Below are 14,698 nucleotides of genomic sequence, written 5' to 3'. Positions count from 1 at the left end.
CCAAGACCAGAATTGTTTTATCTTCATTGTTCAAGGCATAGGCAACAAACTGCTACACAATGCAGAGAATGTCTGCTATGTAACTACTCTGCAGCCTAAGGAAGAAAGCCTGTTTGGCTTCAGTGCAAGAGAGGATTTCATCTCATACACATGTAATCCCCAGTGGGTTCATGTTTTCAGGCTACAGAAACAACACAGGTTTTTGGAGAAGCTAGCACTGATGAAAAAATGAACATGAGCCAGCAGTGTGCACTCACAGCCCAGAAGGCCAACCATATCCTGGGCTGCATCAAAAGTAGCGTGACCAGCAGGTCAAATGAGGTGATCCTGCCCCTCTACTCTGCTCTCATGAAACCTCACTTGGAGTACTGTGTGCAGTTCTGGTGTTCTCAACATAAAAATGACATGGAACTGTTGGAACAAGTCCAGAGGAGAGCCACAAGGATGATCAGGGGACTGGAGCACCTCCTGTATGAAGACAGGCTGAGAAAGTTGGGGCTGTTTAGCCTGGAGAAGGCTGCATGGAGACCTCATAGCAGCCTTCCAGTATCTGAAGGGAGGCTATAGGGTTGCTGGGGAGGGCCTCTTCATTAGGGACTGTAGTGATAGGACAAGGGGTAACAGGTTAAAACTTACAGGGAAAGTTTAGATTGGATATGAGGAAGAAGTTCTTTACTGTGAAGGTGGCAAGGCACAGGAATGGGTTGCCCAGGGAGGTTGTGAATGCTCCATCCCTGGCAGTGTTCAAGGCCAGGTTGGATGAAGCCTTGGGTGATATGGTTTAGTGTGAGGTGTCCCTGCCCATGGCAGGGGGATTGGAACTAGATGATATTTAGGTCCTTTCCAACCCTAACTATTCTAAGAACAGCTTTCAGAAGCACAAAAATCAAGAAAGACATGAATACAGCTGCCAGATTACCAAAGAATCCAAGGGGATAAAGCAAGTGCAAAGGCTACTCAAGCAAGTCTTGGGGGAAAGAAGCAACAGCAGACAAATCTTGACTCAGAAACGCATTGTCTTCACACCTACAAATAGTCTTCACAGAAGAATGACTCCGACACAGGCCATTTGCAAACATAATATATATGCAAACACTGCTAGTACTTCTGAGACTTCCAATACAAGAAAATACGATGGATATATGCAGACACTTCAATCTGCTCTGTCACAAAAATACGAAATAATAAAAGCTACGGGATATTAGAAGCCATTATAAGCTCCAATTGTTATCACAGGTAGACCTTTAAAATTAGAGAAACACAAGAAACCAAACAGTACAGTTTTAAAACAAAGAATAAAAAACAAGCTAAAATATTTACCCTGCCTACAAGGGCCTTTTTGTCTTCCAAGTATTTTACCTGGTTTTCTGGTACAACTAGCAGCAGGCCTCTGGTTCTCTCATGCTCCTGTCTTGACTGTGTGCCACTGGTCTTTCACATCCACTGAGTACCATGCCCCATCCAAAATACTCCATTTCCATGAAGAAAAAAAAAAACTACAAAAAACAACCAAAACCTAAACAATTTCAAGATACCTTTCAAAATGCATATGGTTCTATATAACTTCAAGGTGTATACTGCTAGTAAAATGGGCTTCCATCTATTCATCTGTGACTTGCACCATTTTCCTTGCTTTTGATCAGATGCAGTGTTTACAGTAACCTGGCAGGATGACAATTACCTCAGTAAGGGAGATCTATATGGGATTTGGATTTTCCCCAAGGGAAATCCTAGAACAAGAGGCATAAATGAGGCATCGGTGGATTTTCTGTTATACTAGACTTACCCTGAGAAACTGGGTAGTTAGTTACACTGCATTACAGGATACAACGCATAAACTGGTACGGATCAGCTTGTCTTCCAGATTCTAGATAGAAGTGTTTGAGGTTAACAGAGCTCTTATTTGTACATCTAGTTTCAGGTAGTTTCATTAGAAATTAGAAAGCAAGAAACAAACATATATCCTTAAAAATATTAAGTAAACTTCAGAGCACAGCTATCCTCCCCCCTAAAAAAAGCTCTCTCCAGAAGTAAAAACTTCACTCTACTCCCAAATAGCAAGTGTGTACAGTTCATAAAAATGAAAAGCCATAAAGAACTCCTATGATCTGAGACTTCCTGATGGTGTTTTGATGTTATCATGACTAAGATAACCATGCTCAAAAATACTTTGTTTGCTTTACTTTCAAACTTATATTTCCTTAACATCATAGCCTCTGGCTATAAACTTTGCTTCTGTCATCATTTCTCCTGTTGCTCTGTTCTAGTTCCTTCAAAGTTCATTTGGGGGTGTGTGTGGGGGTTTATATTTTTTGCTTTTTTAATAAATACAAATGCAGTCCTTTGTGTGCATTTATTTGGTCTGATAATAACCACATCCTCTTTCATGATCATCTTGCTCCTTGGAAGTGCATGTTACACACCAGTTGAGCCAGCCCTAGAGTGCTTTATCCCACAAACCTTCCTCCTGCAGTGGCTTTGAGAAGATTCTCACCATCAGAACCGTCCTCTTTCTACAGGACAGTTTTATCAAAAGCAACATCTAGCACAAAGGATGCAGTAGTACCCCAGCTTCATTGTTTTGAGAGTAAGAGGATGGCCAGCCTACCTAAGAGGAGTGCAGCGCTGACTAAAGGCATCCAGCTCTGCTGCTATAAAGGTCAGACAAAAACTTAGAAACATTCTATTGTAGCAAATGCAGCACTGAAGCAAAAGGGAGTACTCCAGGCATGTGATTCCTCTGCTGGGAACTTTTGACCAAGGGACATTACAAACACAGAACAGGTGAATGTAAGTTGTTTCGGTGTGGTTTTTTTTTTTCCCCCCTCAGAACATCAACACTGCAATGCCACCTAGAATACCTTATATCAATTATGTATCGAAAGCCACAGCACTTGTAAGTTTTAATCATCAGCCCCATATCAACAGCAGATCATTTTACTTTTTTTAAACAAAGCCTACTTTCAAAATGTTTGATTTGGACAGGATGCTCTTTATCATCATTACTTGCTATATTATTCTTGAAGACTATGACACAGTGATATAAATGCTACAGAAACATATTCTTTTGATGTAAAATATATACAGTAAATGTCAGGAGTATGACAAGGCCACATTAATTAAAAAAAAATCTGCTTTAAAGTACACAGCCTATGTCTGTGCTTTATTAAGCTGTTGGCTTATTTGAATATCTTAATTAGAATATTTTTCAAATGTTAACAGCTTGTCTTCAGAGTTGGCTTCTGCAGCCAGCAGCAGTTTTAAGTATGAAACAGAGAGAGCAAAAGTAATGCAAGTAGGGGATGCTACACTTAGGTCACTTGGGGGTTCTGTGCCCAGATGGGGAGGACACTGATTAGGTTTTAAGGTCTGAGTGAAGGCATTTTTTTGTTCTATATTTGTATGATGGTAAGCACAATGCTAAGGCCTCATAGGATTGGGGATGATAATAATATATGCGGCTTCTCCATGCTGCCCCACAATAATCCTTGACCTTGAACTTAGTCCTTTACTGTAGGGGAGACATATTAGCCTACACCATTTATGCAGTCCTTGACCTCTCTGCCAAGACTGCCAGTAAGAGTTTCCAATGAATGCTGAGCAAGATGTCTGGGTCTTATGACTTCCAGTAAACCAAGATCAACATACTCCAGAGTTAGAGAGGCAGATTCTAGTTATTTGTTACACAGAGAACAATTTAGCATAAGCTTACTAAGAAAACTAACCAATTCTTTATATTCAACACTGAAAACACAAATCTCAGTTATACCCAGAGATACAATATTTGTGATAATTGCATCAATAATTGCAATATTTGATAACTGTAGTATACTTGGAAAGGCAATTCAAGCAGGACTACTTTGTTGATATCCCATTACCAGGCTCAAAGTGGTCTGAATTATATTGTTTGTCTGAGGCTGAACTACTTTATGCTGCTTTTGGACACTATGACTAGTATCTCTGGGGAGTATCATGAAAAGGTCATGTGTATCTCACAAGACTATCCAAAATCCCTAGGGTTTTAATAAACACACTAATGCATGCTAAGTAGCTCACATTCCAGCCACAGTTCTATTTTTAGGTTATTTGTTGTACTTATATAAAAGAGTGTAATCAGTTTTGAAGTATTTTTAAAGACAGAAAAGAACAGCTACCTTTGTATGCAAGATGCTGTTGGGGAAATGGGCTGCTTCCGTTACACCACTAGCCACCAGCTAATGGAGCTGCAGGAAAGAGAATGCAGTAAGCTGACCCATACAGTAACATGAGCTAAAGGCTCCAGAGCAAGCTGGAAAGCTCATTGTGAAGCCAATTGGTTGGTTTGGCCTCCTGAGAACCTTAATAAAAACCTTAAAGCAAAGCAAGCACAGATTATTGAAATAGCACGCTGGAATATCTCATGTCAGCCATAATCTGATCTAACGGTTTACTCCTTAGTCAATATCTGAGATCTTCCTAAGGATTACTTTTTCCTATTGCAGTGTCAGAGGGACAAAAAAAAAAAAAAGACAGATTTGCCCATGAAAAACAGAACAGCCCCTTATAATGATTCCCACATCATGAATACTGCAGTACCCAAGTTCTCTGCAAAAGGATGATGAAGGCCATTAGCCATTGCTGTGACAAGGAGGGCTACATAATCTGTAATAGCTGCAGAAAAACTGCAAAGGTATTGTGAATTTAGCATCCAAGTTATGGAAATCTACACACTATTCTTTCTCAAGATTTGTTCTGGAAAAAGACTGCCTATGAACCCTGAGTGATGCTGTCCTGTGCACCCACATTCAGAACAGACTATATATAAACCAGTAATAAAGCTTTGCAGGTATAAAGCAGGCTGCTGGCATGAACGAAGTGTATGGAAGCATGACTGCTTAAAAACTTTGGGATCTACCAAATATGCTTTAAAACAGGGTCTTCACCCAGAATTTTTTTTTTGTGATTTATTACAAAGATCCAAAATAAACCAAAATATTTTTAAAATATCTTTAAAATAATTTTAAAAAATATTCTATTTCAACTGTAACAAATTTTAATTTTCCCTCTTCTCAGGAAAATTTCTGTTTCTGAAAGTAACACAATTAAAGGCACACATTGTATGATATTCTAAAATTTCCCTCTATTTTATTTTTTCCTGCTTTGCAAACTCTGCATCTTCTTATTACTGAAGAAGTTTTAAAACAGTAGAAGAAACATGAACACTACATCAAAGACAAAAAGTTTAAGAGGTGTCGATGTATTGATATTTTCTCGTTTCCAAGCAGTTTATGTATAGGTGTTACAATATGGAGATTCAAGAGCCCAGGAACTGAAAATCCGGTCCAAACAAAAGTCACTGGATTCAACAATAACACATAGGCAGAAAATATCTTACAGAGAGCAAATAGAAGCAAAACTATATAAACCAGGCAACAGAAAGAGATCACTTAGGCTGTATGTTAACTCTTGTCATATTAGAACCACGAAGACTAGATGTTATCAAAAGATTTGATCATACCATGAGAAGGGGCAGCCTAATTGTGTAGGCTACTATTGGAGGTATATATAATGTATAGTCTTAGTACCTTGCCCAATGTTGCTACAAAATAACATTTGATTTATGGGACCACAAATTCCTTGTCACTCTAATTTTTCTTATCAACTAGTGATTTTGAATGAGAGCAATGTTTCCACAGTAACATTTACCAAAAGAGAATTACAATTAAGCTTATTATAAGGAAAAAACAAGATAACAAGTTCATTGCTTAATTACTTAAAATAAAATTATGTTTATACCAAAGATATAACAAGAAACTAATGAGTTCCCAGGATAGCTGTAAGTAATGATACATTACAGCCTGCATGTGTGTTTCAGAAGTTCTTTTTGTTTTGCATAATGCTCAGAGAAACATTTAAAACTTACGTCAAATCATGTTCTCACAAATTTGCCTCAGCTTTAATAACAGTGATTAAAAGCCAACTTACTCATAGTTTTGAAGTACACATATGAGTAAAAATATAGTCCAAAATTCTCTAAATTCTGTAAATCATTACAAGTAAACTTACCTATGGTTTGAAGTTCATATATTAAAATGAAAACATACTTCAAAATGTCCTAAAATGTGAGTAATACCAAATGGACCAAACATCTCTTGATCCAAGACATGCATTAGAATTTTTAGGTTCCTGAAAAATCTCCCTGTCCATTTGGAGCCCACTGGAGGGTCATGGTTTTGAACCACAGTCATGGTGAGTTCACTAGGTCTATATTTACTATATGAATTACTGCTGCACATTAACTTAGGACTCTATTCCCACTGAAAGCAAGCCCACTGATTTTAGTGAATTTTGAATCTTCATGGGCACACAAAATATCTACCCCTTTCTCTATCTCAATACTTTGTAGGAAATAACTCCGTTTTCTGAGGGATTCACACATTTAATGGATAATAATTACTCTCATACTAGGCTGGTTTGATCTAGACTTACAAGATAGATTTGCATACTTCAGCAGTTGCCCACTTACAATCATAGCAGTTAAAATTACAGTCAGCATTTAACCTGTTTATCTCATGGTAGTAGCCAGCACAGCCAGCAGCAAGTCACCCATTAGAATGACGTTTGAGTCAAATGCTTTGGAAATGTGTAACATTTAAAGGAGGTGCCTGTGCCTTTGTTAACAATCCAGGTTTAGAAAACTATAAACAGAGAGGTAAACATTTTTAACAGCTAACCCTCAGCAGACAGCCCTCATTTGAAAGTAATTTATACTTTCTATAAATGTTAGCCTGTAAAGACCTGATGACATGTTGTATTTAGTCTCAGTGAAACATGTTACAGAAAATCTTGACACAGTTTACTTAACCCCTCTCATATATGTAAACCATATTTGGCATCCTTCAAGACACTTTCAAATATATTAATCTTCCCCATCTGGCAAAAAAAAACCCTCAACAGTCAGTACTGTCAGGTTTAAAATTTGATTATAATTTTCAGGTCTTTAAGAGTGCAAAATACAGAGATACACATACATTAGCGAAAGCAGTCAATTCAGTTTTGAAACATAAGCTATATAAAATTTTATGTCTTTCCATAGCTTGAATTTAATTTTTAAAGAATAGCCTGTAGCTTCCTCTCAAATTCCTTCAAAGTCCAGACCACCAACCAACCACTGCCTGCTCTGCATGAAATGAAAAGTTTATGAAAAGCTAGGACTAAGCCTTTAAATAACAATGAAGCACTCCAGGCACTGAGTACTTTTCAAAAAGCATACCTTTTATCTGAGGGCACTTCTGACAAGAAAACACAGATGTCTCCTCGATGTCGAACTGCACATGTTGCAGAAGACAAGCAAAAATAAAAGAGTCAGATGCCTGATAAAGTCCATGGAATCTGTAGAGAAAGACAATGATCCCTAAAATTACAATTGCTTATGATGAAATAGGGCTCAAAAGCTGACTAGTATTTCAGAAGGACTGTTAAAGCCTGCAAACAAAGGCGGAGACCCTCATCAGACATAGTAAATACAGAAACCCTCCTCTCTGCATTTTTTGGCTGAACAGGCATAGTTGCCAAAAGGCAAGCAAACAAGATTCAGCTGTAACCAGAAGGGAGCAAGAAACAGAAGGCAGGCAGCCAGATGATTTGCAGAAAACATTCTCCAAAGTGGAAGTGCTAAAGTCTGCTGAATACACATACCTGTGTCCTTGGGTAACCAAGAAGGATTTCCTTCCTAAAAAAAAGCTGCAGTTCCCCAAAAGCAGCCACACACTTTAACACACCTGGCTGAGGGCATGAGCCTGACTCCCCAGATAAAGACTCACCTGCAGCTAAATAGCATTACCTGCACCTGAAGAGGCCAATTAACCACTCTGCTACATCTTCATTTTGTCTCACTTTGGGGGCTGGGCTGCCCTGTCCTGTGGTAACTTTTGTGCTCACCCAGTAAAAACATGTAGTTACTTGTTGCTACTATTTATAATTGTTAATTAAGCAAGTGGAGACTGAATGATAGTTATGTTAGTCTAGTATGTGACACTTCTCAGCCCACACTGGTTTCAAAACCAGTGTCACAGAGTAAAAGCTCTCTGCAAATACATCTCATGTCCATGAAAGCTTCTTTTCCTGAAACTTAACATCTGCAAATGGCCACGGCAATGCCTGCAATCAAAGAACAAACTTCCTCCCTTGCTATGATCACTGTGGCCAACTGAAGGGAAACTTTATGATACAAGCACTAACTTTAGATCTCAGTTTTGTCTGTCTCAGTGAATCTGTGCCCTTAGACATGGACTCTGACCTCTGAATCTACCCAAACCTTGCAGACATAAGCCAAAGCCCCAGGTCAACAGAGCACAGATTTAGCCTTACATCAACCTGACTTACACTGTTTACCTAAAATTTCCAGAATAGGAATGGTCTTCAGAAAAAAACAAAGATGAGATTCAGTATAAAAGACTATGCCTTCATCCGGCGTCTGAAGATTTCACAGTAGAAATCTGGACAATGTCTTAGAAAAAGAATAAAGATTAACAGTTCGGCATCAGACATAGAATGCTCTGCTGGGACTCTGTTCACGCCTGTTGCTCTATGTTTCAAATTAACTTGATTTTGGAGCAATGGATGCTGTCCAAAGATTTACATAAATAACAAATACAGTGAAAAGTACAGATTTCCTGGAGTGTTTTAATTTAACATTAACCAGATGCACTTGCAATAAAGGGTGAATTAAAAGCCTGGTGCCTTAAAGGAGGGAAACCATTTACAATTGGGAACTTCCTATCTAAAAAGAATATGCCCCAAGAGATTCATATGTTGGCTTGTAACTATTCCACATGGCCAATATTTAAAATGCTTTTAGCCAGGTCAAGCCCTATGGTATATTCATCAGTCATAGGTATGAAAATCTGGTTATTAGGTTCCCCAAGGAGTATGTATTTATTAAGTGTTCACATTAGCATAACCTGCAGGGCCTCCTCAGGCACAAAGTCTATTGAAATAAATAGAATTCTTCCTGGAGAAGGTATCCTGAAGAAGGTATCCATCTATTTAGTTAGCCGTAAAGTACCCTGATAGTTCACTTTGCACACAGATCTTACAGTGCTCCACAGTGGTTGGGAGCTCTGGTTAAATGGGAAAGCAGAAGTAAATTGAAATTCATACTTTGAAGTTCAGAAGCAAGAGCAGAGCCTGGCAGAGATGCTGTTGGGGGCCCAATCTGATGGGTCATGCTTTCGCACAAGAACAAAGGGAAAAACATTTCAGTCAACAAGACTTTCAAGCACAAAGGTAGGGATGAATTTTCATACAAAGAGATACAAATAGTCTGGTTTAGGCAGGCGTTACTTTGGAGATTTAGCTTTTCTTTCACATAGCTCTTTATATATGATTACAGTTTTGGCACCCTCCTAAATATTTTCAAATCAGACTAGTCAGGTTTTTGCACAGAAAGCCAGGGTATTAAACCCTGAAAAAGGGGCAGCATATTTTAAGGTTCCTGTAATTCATTAAGAACTAGTGACCTCATGGAAAAAGGAAACATCAGAATTTTCCATTTAGAACCCATTACAGAATATATTTAATAATGGGATGTAGGCAAACTGTTTCTTCTCCCATCTAGAAATGCATGAGAAGTTATTCCAATATAAAATTATTTCATCATAACCTTAATTTGAAGTTCTGGTACTTTCTTCTGTTTAGCACATTAGCTGTATATCTTACTGGTCCTGCAACATTTAAGCCATACACTGCATCTTATTTTCATAATTTCTGCTTAGTCCATGTGCTAGAAAATACTTGTTAAAGGTTCCACTACAGGATTTTTATACTTGCTGAGGTTTAAGGTTGGTTAGTACAAATATTTGATAGGGTTTTCATTACTTCTGGTGAGTTACTCAGTTCCTTTGTTAACTGTATACAACTGGCCAGCCAATATTTTTCAAAATATGTTTGAATGCCCTTGGAGTCACACAAAGTCCAAGTTAATGTCTAGTGTGGGAGTAAAGATTAAATTCTAAGTCCTGCCTTGACATTTTAGGTGTAACCTCATTTCCAATGAAATATGAGACACACGTTACATAAAAGCACATTTTTCATAAAAACTTCTACTATTTTAAATTTCATTATTTAGTATTTCATAGTTAAAAGGTGGGGATCAGTAAGTATTTAGCAAGTGCATGGATAAGAGAACGAACATTTCTATACATCATTTGCCAGCTGCCACACAAGCTGTTGAAATACTTGTGCATATAATTTTCACTGTTCTTTGTTGGATAGTGAAGGCTGGACATTCCTCACTACAAAATCACTACAAAAGTAAGGTAGAGACAGAATTCTACCATGGAGGACAGAATTCTTTACTGCCCTTCAGTATGAAATTGCACCTCAGATGCTGAAGCAGAAACTTGGACTCCATCAACTTACTGTTCCCTGTCAGCCAGGTTAGTTGAGACACATTGTGCACTAAAGCCATCTTAAAAGGATACTTGTCAGCTTCTTTAGGTCTGAATTTGTGAACTATATAACCTACATCTGAGGTCTCCCAAACAATGCTGAGATGTGAAACATAAATGTTTTAATGTTTCCCAGGGGGGTTGTGGAGTCTCCTACATTGAAGATACTCAAGCCTGCCTGGACAAGTTCCTGTGTGATGTACTCTAGGTTTCCCTGCTCTTGCAGGGAGGCTGGACTAGATGATCTTTCGAGGTCCCTTCCAACCCTTGGGATTCTGTGATTTTGTGTAATGAGGAATTTATTTTTCCTAAAATTTTGCACTGCTTATGAAGGATCTGTAAGATTCTTTCATCCTCCAATATAATATGAATTACAGGGTATTTCATATATATAAGAACATTAAAATGAAAATGTAATATATGTGAAGTATGATACTTTAAAAATACCTGTTCTAATAATTTTAATGCTATATTCTTGGAGACAATTGTTCGTACAATGTATGGAAAGGTGTTTAAAACTGTTTATGTAGATATGGCTTATAAATCATTCACACTAATCTTTGCTACAGGTGCTCTAGGAGATTAAAATATCTGACAAATGAAATCCCTTTGATTCAGCATATGGTTATGACCATCCAGAAAACTATGTCACAGCTAAGTTTTACTATCACCAGGCTCTTGATGTATTTGCAAAGACAGTTAAGAAAATTGCCTTTAATAAGTACAATTTCAAATTTCTAATAAAACCTCATGGATCATTTGTACTAGTCTACAGCAGATTGAAACCCAGAGCACAAATCAGCCAAATAAGTTATGAAAAATGTCTTCAAGAAATTGAAATGGTTTTGATAATAATAATTCAATTAGTATTATTCTGAGATTACAGCTCTTCAACTAAATCAGCAACCTACCAAAAATCAGTGAAAGTCTGCAAAAACATATAGACCTGGTTCTGTTTTCTCCTGCAGTGTGGTAAATCAGGAGTAAGCCCGGTGAAAGCATTAAAGTTGCACTACTATAAAACTCATATAAGTGAATGGAAAATCAAGGCAATATTTCTACTGAAGCGGGTATTTTTCTTTCCAGAATGCATAACCATTAAGTTTCTGACGTGTACGTGTGAAGTAGCAGTGATAACTAATACTTTAATCCTTTGATCACATCGTGAATCTACATTCTCATAACAGAATAAATGTCCACAAACACACATGGATATTTTTTGATGTCTGCAGAATTCAGAAGAATGAAAAGCAGACAACAAGCTCCTGATTTAAAGGCCATTAAAATAAATGAAAACATTCATATTCCTTATAAATTAAATGTTTTCCATTTGAATTACAGACATGGAGTAAGAAAATCTGATCTAGTGTGGCCTTTTGTAGATTATCAATGCAGTCCATGGAAGATCTGTGAAGAACTGGGTGCTGCTTCTTCCTAGGTGACTTGGAGCTGGCTCCTATGGCAAACAAGTACTGCCCATATTTGAAGAGTCAAAGGTACTTTTTGTTAGCTCTCCCTGTTTGTTCTGTAATGCACATAGAGGAAAGATGGAGGTGTTTCTGTAGGCATTGGGAAACAACATGAGCTACAGTGGTCTAAGAGCTTGCTCTCTGCACAGGACTCCATTCACTTCTCTAAAACTCTACACACCTAACAAACTGATCCTTGAGACACAACTTTCTAAATAAAACCCTTCCTCGCACACAGTGTCAATCAGCTGAATGGTGATGCAAAGAATTTTCCAGGAAAGGTTAGTTTTAAGGAACAACTACACCCTCCAGCTTGTCTTTTTTTTCTTTTAGAGAATTAATTATTTGAAATTCTGACTGCTGACCTCATTCTGCTGTCCCTACATTTTGAGACAATTGTGTAACCATTTCACTTCAATCAATTGATTTCTTAACAGCCAGGTAGGAAATCTCACAGCCCATTATGAACTGGCAAAAAAGTCTCTTATGCAGAATCCAGATCACCTGGAGTATCAGGTACTGGTTTAAAACCAAAAAAACATCACAGTGCTTAGTTTTCCAAACTATGCAAGGCTGAGTTATAGCTCCAAAACTCAGAGACCTTCTTCAGAGGCAGTCTCAAAAAGACAATGCTGCTCCCCAGAATGGGAAATACATGCCCTGTGTTTCAGAGGAAGGGGGTACCATGTGTGCTGAAAAGATTAAATTAAAAAGTCTTCACTGAAGACAAGACCATAAGTGGCAGTGTGGCTCTGGCCTATTCCACCTTACAGAGCAGGCTCTGATCTGCACTTCACAGAACAAAAGTGCAAGTATCTCTGAAATGTACTTGAGCCTCTGCTGGTTAAAAAGCCCTGAAAAGTCAAACAACATGGACAAAACTCAAGAGCATGTTCCTGTGAATACAGCAACTTTCCAACACTCCATTAATTATACAGACAGTGAAGGTTATGCTGTCGACTGATCCATGACTAGCATCACTACTTAGCATGCCATGGAAAATACAGATTACCTAGGAAATTCCCACTCATAGAAGACAGTAGAAATGAACAGGCCTTTTAACAGGTCAGATTTAGAAGTTCTATGTGGCTGAAAATGAGTGTCCTAATGAATAAGATGCAATTTAAAGAAACCCAACAGGAACAACAGAAAAGTAGGGGGGTTGGACTAGATGACATTTGAAGGTCCCTTCCAACCCAAATTATACTGTGATTCTATGAAAAGTAAAGAGATAGTGAAAGAATCATCCTCCTCAGAGAAAGCTTTATAAACAGAGTAGTTTCTGGAAAAGAAGGTTTGGAAGCATAAACAACGAATCTGCCTAGTGTGGTGATGGGAATAGCGTTTTGCCTACATTCTGCAGTAAACAATAAGGATTTAACCAATTGACTATCTGGCTTTAACATCAATCTCTTATTGTAATGAAAACAGCTTGTAAAACCCTGAACATACAGGAAGTGCAGGCTGATGTTTACAAGTTTCAATAAAATCGTCTGTACTGCTGTATCTGAGAACTAAATATTTGTCTAATGACAGAATGTAATAAATTGTTTCTCCCCTTTTTTAAGAAGGATTGTGAAGACTGGAATGTGAGGTGTCCTTATTTGCCCTATCAGGCACTTTTCCAGTATGCTTGCAGTATTTAACACAGTAGTCATTGGATTTCTGCTTTATAGAAACATATAAAGTTTCTATAAATTAAGTTTTTATATAGAAATATATATATAAAACATAAAAAAGACTTGTGATAGACTAGGAACCAATTTTTCTGTGTTTTCCAGCATTAAGTAGTCTTTACAAACTGATACACTTGCCCTGTTTTCATAACACTAGTTAAAAGACTTACCTAGTACTCCAACACATCAAGCACTAGGTGAGAAGCAGGGAGTAAAATCCCAACCCAGACTTCTTGAAGAACTGGAATTGGGGCATTTCCATGCCACTTGGATTCTCATTTCTATGAAGTGGGTTTCCAGCCCTGAATTTCCTGCTTCCTACAGTCTTACCTTTTAAACCCCACAAATTCACAGTTGCATAAAACACTTTAACTTAAATCAAAATCTAATTATACAGTTCAACCTAGATTAATTCTGGACAAACACAACCTCATCAGTTAGTTCTGATATTTTACCTATCAAGAAATCCATTGTCTACCTATGTAAACGTGCAATTCTGTTTTTTTGTCATTAAAAATTACATACTGTCAAACCATATTGATTACCATTGAAACTTACTATGGAAATAAGGAGTAACAGGTTAAAACTTAAACAGGGGAAGTTCAGATTGGATATAAGGAAGAAATTCTTTACTGTTAGGGTGGTGAGGCACTGGAATGTGTTGCCCAGGGAGGTTGTGAATGCTCCATCCCTGGCGGTGTTCAAGGCCAGGTTGGACAGAGCCTTGGGTGACATAGTTTAGTGTGAGGTGCCCCTGCCCATGGCAGGGGGGGTTGGAACTAGATGATCTTACGGTTCTTTCCAACCCTAACTGTTCTATGATTCTATGGTCGTTTAACAATATTTTGCTTACTAGGAAAAAATACATGTGTGAATTTCTTATAGAAACTATCTCCAAGACAAACATAGTTATGTTACACATGAACAGCAAATTTAGCAAAATATAGTCATATTTTTAGTTGTTTATCTTTAAGAGCCCTGGTATATCCATCTTCTGTGTAAAACTGCTCTTGTCAGCATACAAACTTTGGTGCTTCTAGCAAATATGACTTATGTTAAGTTGCCATTATTGAAGGGACTCAAAGCTGATGAGTGGACATAGAATGAAATAAAACCTAATAAA

This window comes from Melopsittacus undulatus, chromosome 9, assembly GCF_012275295.1.
Source record: "Melopsittacus undulatus isolate bMelUnd1 chromosome 9, bMelUnd1.mat.Z, whole genome shotgun sequence".
In the NCBI taxonomy this organism is placed as follows: Eukaryota; Metazoa; Chordata; class Aves; order Psittaciformes; family Psittaculidae; genus Melopsittacus; species Melopsittacus undulatus.
This window is presented reverse-complemented; position numbering follows the sequence as displayed.